Source organism: Danio rerio, chromosome 17 (genome assembly GCF_049306965.1).
Source record: "Danio rerio strain Tuebingen ecotype United States chromosome 17, GRCz12tu, whole genome shotgun sequence".
Taxonomy (NCBI): Eukaryota; Metazoa; Chordata; class Actinopteri; order Cypriniformes; family Danionidae; genus Danio; species Danio rerio.
The window spans coordinates 22896453-22902452 of NC_133192.1; the positions used below are offsets into that span (position 1 = coordinate 22896453).

The 6000-nt window shown below is 36.8% G+C and overlaps 1 long non-coding RNA gene across 1 annotated transcript; it reads right to left on the reverse strand.

The window, feature by feature from the left end:
* Positions 1-1988: 1988 nt before the first annotated feature.
* LOC141378557 (uncharacterized) lies at positions 1989-5248 on the reverse strand. The gene is made up of 3 exons (XR_012393359.1): positions 5212-5248; positions 4938-5107; positions 1989-4453 (listed from the first exon to the last, which is right to left on the reverse strand). It is a non-coding gene; the product is annotated as an uncharacterized lncRNA (long non-coding RNA).
* Positions 5249-6000: the final 752 nt, after the last annotated feature.

The following is a 6000-nucleotide window of genomic DNA, read 5'->3' on the forward strand; positions in this document are numbered from 1 at the left end:
ATTATTCTCTAATCGGTTGCCTATTATGTTGTGAACATACTCCTGTAATGCATACTGCAGTTCTTTTTTGTCTAGCTTCTTAGATATCTCACCTGTTCGCCAAAAATGACATTATATCCCTGGCAATGCCTGACATCGGCGCATGCACATTGTAAAAACCCTGCCAGGCATTAAAGCTTGACAGACATTGCAACAGTAACTAAGGAGGGAGGGGCTTAGCGAAGGGTCAATTGGCTGTAGTGTATGTATGTAAATGAGGGTGTATGGATGTTTCCCAGTACTGGGTTGCAGCTGGAAGGGCATCCGCTGTGTAAAACATATGCTGGATAAGTTGGCGGTTCAATCTGCTGTGGTGACCCCTGATGAAAAAAGGGACTAAGCCGAAGGAAAATGAATGAATTTTAATTTCTGTATATTAGTTTTACTGTAAATGAATGTTATACAGTATATTAATTTTCCAATAATAATAACAATGATAATATGTTTAATTCAGGCAGTTCGCTGTGGTGACCCCTGATTAAAGGGACTAAGCCGAAAATAAAATAAATGAATGCCTTTCAAAAGTTAAAGAAGAAAAATACATGACTATTAAAAGGGCACTTTCCCAGACCAGAAAAAAAGGCTAACAGTGTTGCGTAGTAGTTAGGCCTATTCTACCAAGATGTGAACGATATCTAATAAAGAGGACCTAATTGGCTCTAAAAATGCACACAAAAATCCTATCAGTTCAATAATAATTGTACGAGTGTTCTAGAATCATACTTTAGTTTTGTGTTAGAAATGTAAGAATTTAAATGTATAAAATATTTACCAAAATCCCTTTCCACGAACCACAACCATAGATCCAAGATCTCATATTATGTGCATATACAGTTAAGTGCCACGTGCTCAAAAGATGAGGCTATTGTCAACGTCGAAAGCATTTAAAACGGAAATATCTGTAACATGGCTACAGTTGGACTTACTGTAGCCATATGTAATATTACAGGTACTTCTGTTTGCTGTGACTTTCTTGTTAAACGGAAGTATTCATTTTTATGCAAATTTTTTTAACCCTAAATTTATGAGCTGTAGTATGTTTACGCAGCAATACACGCAAAAGAGTGTATCAAATCAAAGTATCAAAAATTCAATCGCTTACACTTTTGACCACTAGGTGGACCTGCAGTCATTTCTGGCGGTCATTAATTCACTTCAGACGTGCACTTTCTCCAGTGTACATCGCTTCTGCAGTTTTTCCTCAGTTTTAACAGGCTTACAAGGAATTATGGAGTCTCTCAGGACGCTGCCGTTACCTGTCATGATTTGCTCAACAGGAGTGACATTGATGCACAATGCTCTCAATACCTCGGGGCGAGTCAGTGTGGAAGTGTGAATGTGTTAGCAGATATAACTAAGAGCCATGTTTTATTAATCACCAAGGGGAAAAGCTGCACCTGTTTGTGCACATTTGATTGATTTGCCCTGGGTGAAAAAAGCTCTTGAAATCCACCGAGTAGGCTTTTTTTCACAGTGAACTTTTGAACTGACATTTATATAAAGTTGTTTTTCTCAGTTCAAAATAAAGACATTACAATGGCATGTATTTAAATAAATCCAGTTAATATTTTATCAAATAATATTTAATTATTAATAAAGGTTTTTAGGCTACAATTTTGCTCTGAAGCTTTCGGAAATGAAAGATGAAACCAAAATTGTGCTCACAATGGGCAGTGCACTTTCTCTCACATCAGCAGTATAACTTAATTTTTCACTTGGCCAAATGAAATATGGACACTGACTAAAAGCTGTTGAGTCATTTGGTTTCCATTACACATACTCTGAGTTATGCTGAGAGGGCTCATTCTCTGACTGGACATGACTGTTGCAATACAGTCAAAGGGGAAATGAGGCCAAAGAGAAGTGATTTTGACCTCATGTTAAGTCGTACTGACGATCCACAGTTCAGATATGACGGTTTATCATTTTCAAGATCTTTTTTTTTTTTTGTAAATCTTTTTCACTACTAGATATAAGAGTTTTTTTGTAGATGAGCAAAAGCTTAGTAGTCTGGGAAATACTGCAACACAAATATTATAACAGTGTTATGTTTAATATCACTCAAAAACAAACACCAAAGCGGAAATCTAAATGAGATTTGTGATCACAAGCTTTGTGAAATTATTTTTCAGAGCATAAAAGATGAAGTTATTCAAAAATAAAAACAAAAAAGTTTGTTTTAACAAACAGAGAGCAAAAGGAAAGAAAAGGAAAAACTAAACAGAAGCCATGAGATCGAGTTTTTTTCCTGTGGGAAGAAAATTATCAAAGAGGTTTTGATTGAACAGATCTTGAATGTCTTACACATGTCCAAGTTTGTTTCATGTTAGATTAAAAGAAAATAGCAAACTGTATTCTCCACTGCAATTTGTGATGTTAGAAAGGGAAGCAGCCTTTCACTTATCAACTAAAACATGCATTTATTCAAATCAGAACCATGTGACCAGTCAAAGTATTAGAATTTGATTGTCAATTTGAAGTTGATAAGAAAAAGCAACAAAAGTTGGTATAAGCTAAATACAGATTAAAAAAAAGATTTTTAAATGCCCATTACAATTTTTTTTTCATTAGAAAAAGATTTGTTTCCCAGAATTTACCATTAAATACATTAAAAATGAAGTAAAAGATAAAGTAAAACATCATTCATTCATTTTCCTTTGGCTTAGTCTCTTTATACTTCAGGGGTCACCACAGTGGAATGAAATGCCAAAAATTCCCTTCCAGCTGCAATCCATTACTGGGAAACACCCATACACTCTCACATGCACACACAGCCAATTTAGTTTGTTTAATTCACCTGTAGCGCATGTCTGGTCTGGGGAAAACCGGAGCACCCGGAGAAAACCCATGTAAACACGGGGAGGACATGCAAACTCCACACAGAAATGCCAACTGATCCAGCTGGGTCTCCAACCAGCGACCTTCTTCCTGCGAGTTGACAGTGCTAACCACTGAACCACAGGGTCTCCCACTAAAACATCATTAAAATATTATTTTATACATTAAAACAAAATGAACAGTAATAAATATACAGTTCACACTCACAGCAGTGCAATGCAATGTAGTGTATATTGTCACTGGCGGCCTCGTGCCAACGCACGCCTCCCACCAGTGCCGATATATACAGTACAGCCACATCGCACTACTACGTGTGTAAGATTGCATTTATACAACAGTTCAATTACATAATGCTGTATATAAAAAGAAAATCAAACATGAAGAGTCTCAAAACCCTTTTTTAAGAGGAATACTTTCTTCCACCATTCCTTCACATCTGCAGCTGATGTCAGAACAGCAGAAACCGTTGCTTATTCGCTAACGTCACTTTAGAGCTAGTGTTTGAATGATTCTATAGCTTAATGTCTAAAATGATGATGAAACAGGTAATTTTTCTCACATTTCAAGATTATAAGGTTGAACGGCATGAAATGCCTTAAGTCTACAGAGATTTCCCAGTAGGCTATTTCTCTGTTGCAACCCGGGAGATCACAATATTACTATGGTATGAATACAGCACTACAACATGCAAAACAGAGAGAATGACTTAGAAAGTAATTTACCTGTTTAATCATGCTTTAATCAGCTGTAGTTAAAAAAATGATGCTGTATTTCTCTTAGAGCTTATTATGCGCTCTGTCGCCATTTTATGGTTGAACATTGTCTACTATCTTTGCTTAAAGACAGGCTAATGGCCGCCGACATGCTGTCTCAGAAATTCTATTTAAAAATAGGCACTATCCTTATAAATAAACTGCATAGTTGCAATATAAAACCAGATAGAACTACTGTGTGTGTGTGTGTGTGTGTGTGTGTGTGTGTGTGTGTGTGTGTGTGTGTGTGTGACAAGTTTAACATACTGCTTAAGATAATGATGTTGTTCATTGCTGTGGACTTGTACAACAACAAAAAACATTCATTCATAACTTTGTTCAAGTTGCAGGATATAAAATGGCAATGCATACATGCATAATATTTTCAACAGTATAGGGTTACTGTGCTCGGAAAGCAATAATCAAGCATTTAATTTAATGTAAAATACAAACCCAATACCCAGTCTCGTGGTTCCACATTGAAATAGTTCAGTATTGTGAGGTCAATAAAGCTGACTTGAGCATTAAAAGAAAGACTCTGAACAACGCACAGCATTGTGAAATGATGAAGCGCTGTGTGAATTTTTGACCCATGCAGAGGGTCATTGTCTCATCTCTCCTCCACAGTGGTGGCGTTTTGTGCGGACAGGAAAAAGTGATTTTGGTTTGAGATGAGCATTTGGCCTCCTGGCCCCTTGGTTTGATGGAAAACTGCAGCCAAGGGGAAACAGTCATGATGACTGGAGTCTGTGGGGAAACGAACGCCACGTCTGATCTGAGGACAGCGCCACAAGAATGAAGAGAGAATGGAAAAGAAGACAAGACTAATGAGGTGGTGGGTGTGAGGTTTGGTAAGAGAAATGAGGGCGGTGGGATGGTAAACAAGTGTTTTTAAAAAGAGATGGGAAGGGAATAGAAATGGAGACAAGAGAGAGAGGAATAAATTCTCAACCTGAATCTCAGCATGAACTGACAGTCAAAGTCAGAAGGGTTATTGTTCTCTAGAACGGAGACATTTCAGTAACCTTTCAACTCTTCAACACTCCTTGCATCTCAAAATACTCTTCATATATTTCCCAAACATGGACATTGCATTGTGGGAAATCAGACATCTTACAGCTGGCATTCGTACTAAAATAGACTGTGGAAAATGAATGTGAGACTATAAATCCAAATACATAAACAACAGCTATTAGCTCTTAAAGATGATAGATGGTTTTGGTTTTATATTTTTGCTACATCAGACGGATAATTTCATAGTTCCTCTCTCAAAATGAAAATGAAATACAAACATGCAAAAAAGCTTACCCATGATTTCTGTAGCAAAACATTGTGTCAGGATGACCAAAAATGCCTGTGTCCAGTTTAGTGCTTAACTATCAAATGTAAATACCCCTTCAAAAGGGCTTGCAAATAGACTGTAGGGTGATCCAGGCTTCAGTCATTGTTGCAAATCCACCGTTAACACGCATGAAGAGCTGAATATTGATAAGCAAAGGTTATTATCATCATTTACACCTGTAGCAAAAGAGGTGATACATCAGCATGCATAATAACTCTGCAAACAAGAAATAGAGCCTACCAATTGAGAGGGGTCTGAATGTGACCTGGTGCACTACAATCTGAGCTGTATCCAATGCTTTTTAATGGGCTCAACTAACCCTACCCCTCAACGTGACGTCACTCACACCATTTAAGTGCATTGTGTCTGACATTGCATCGCTGAATGACGCAGCTTGCATCATACTACTGCATCCAGATACTATTGACCAACTGTGCTTTGAATTTGCATTATAACGACTTGGGCTCCGACCATTTTTATTGTTAAAATTTTTTTTAACAAAGAGCTTTTTTGACGTTTTTAATTTTGAACAATTTTGTATTATAATTATAGAAATATATGTGTTCATGTGTCTTGCTAGACTGTGCATGTGTCTGCCGCGCACAGAAATCCGCAGAACTCCGCAGATCTTTAGCCCATCATTGAGTCTATTTATTTACTTGTGTAAAAGTGTGTAAATTTATATTTATTCAGTTTTTTAATTAATTTCAGTAATATTACTGACTAATATTAAAATGTTCACATTTATTTAAAATACAGTGTGTAAAGTAATATTTTATGTCTTTTAGCATTATTTGAGAGAACTGCTTTGTTTACAAAATAAGTGGATATAATTGTTTTTGCATTGTGAACATTAAGCTAGCATATGTTTTACGCAGTAAATGCCCTTCCAGCTGCAACTCAGCACTGGGAAACACCTATGCATTCTTGCATTCACACACATAAACTAAGGACAATTTAACTTATTCAATTCACCTATTGCACATGTCTTTGGACTGTGGGGGAAACCAGAGCACCTGGAGGAAACTC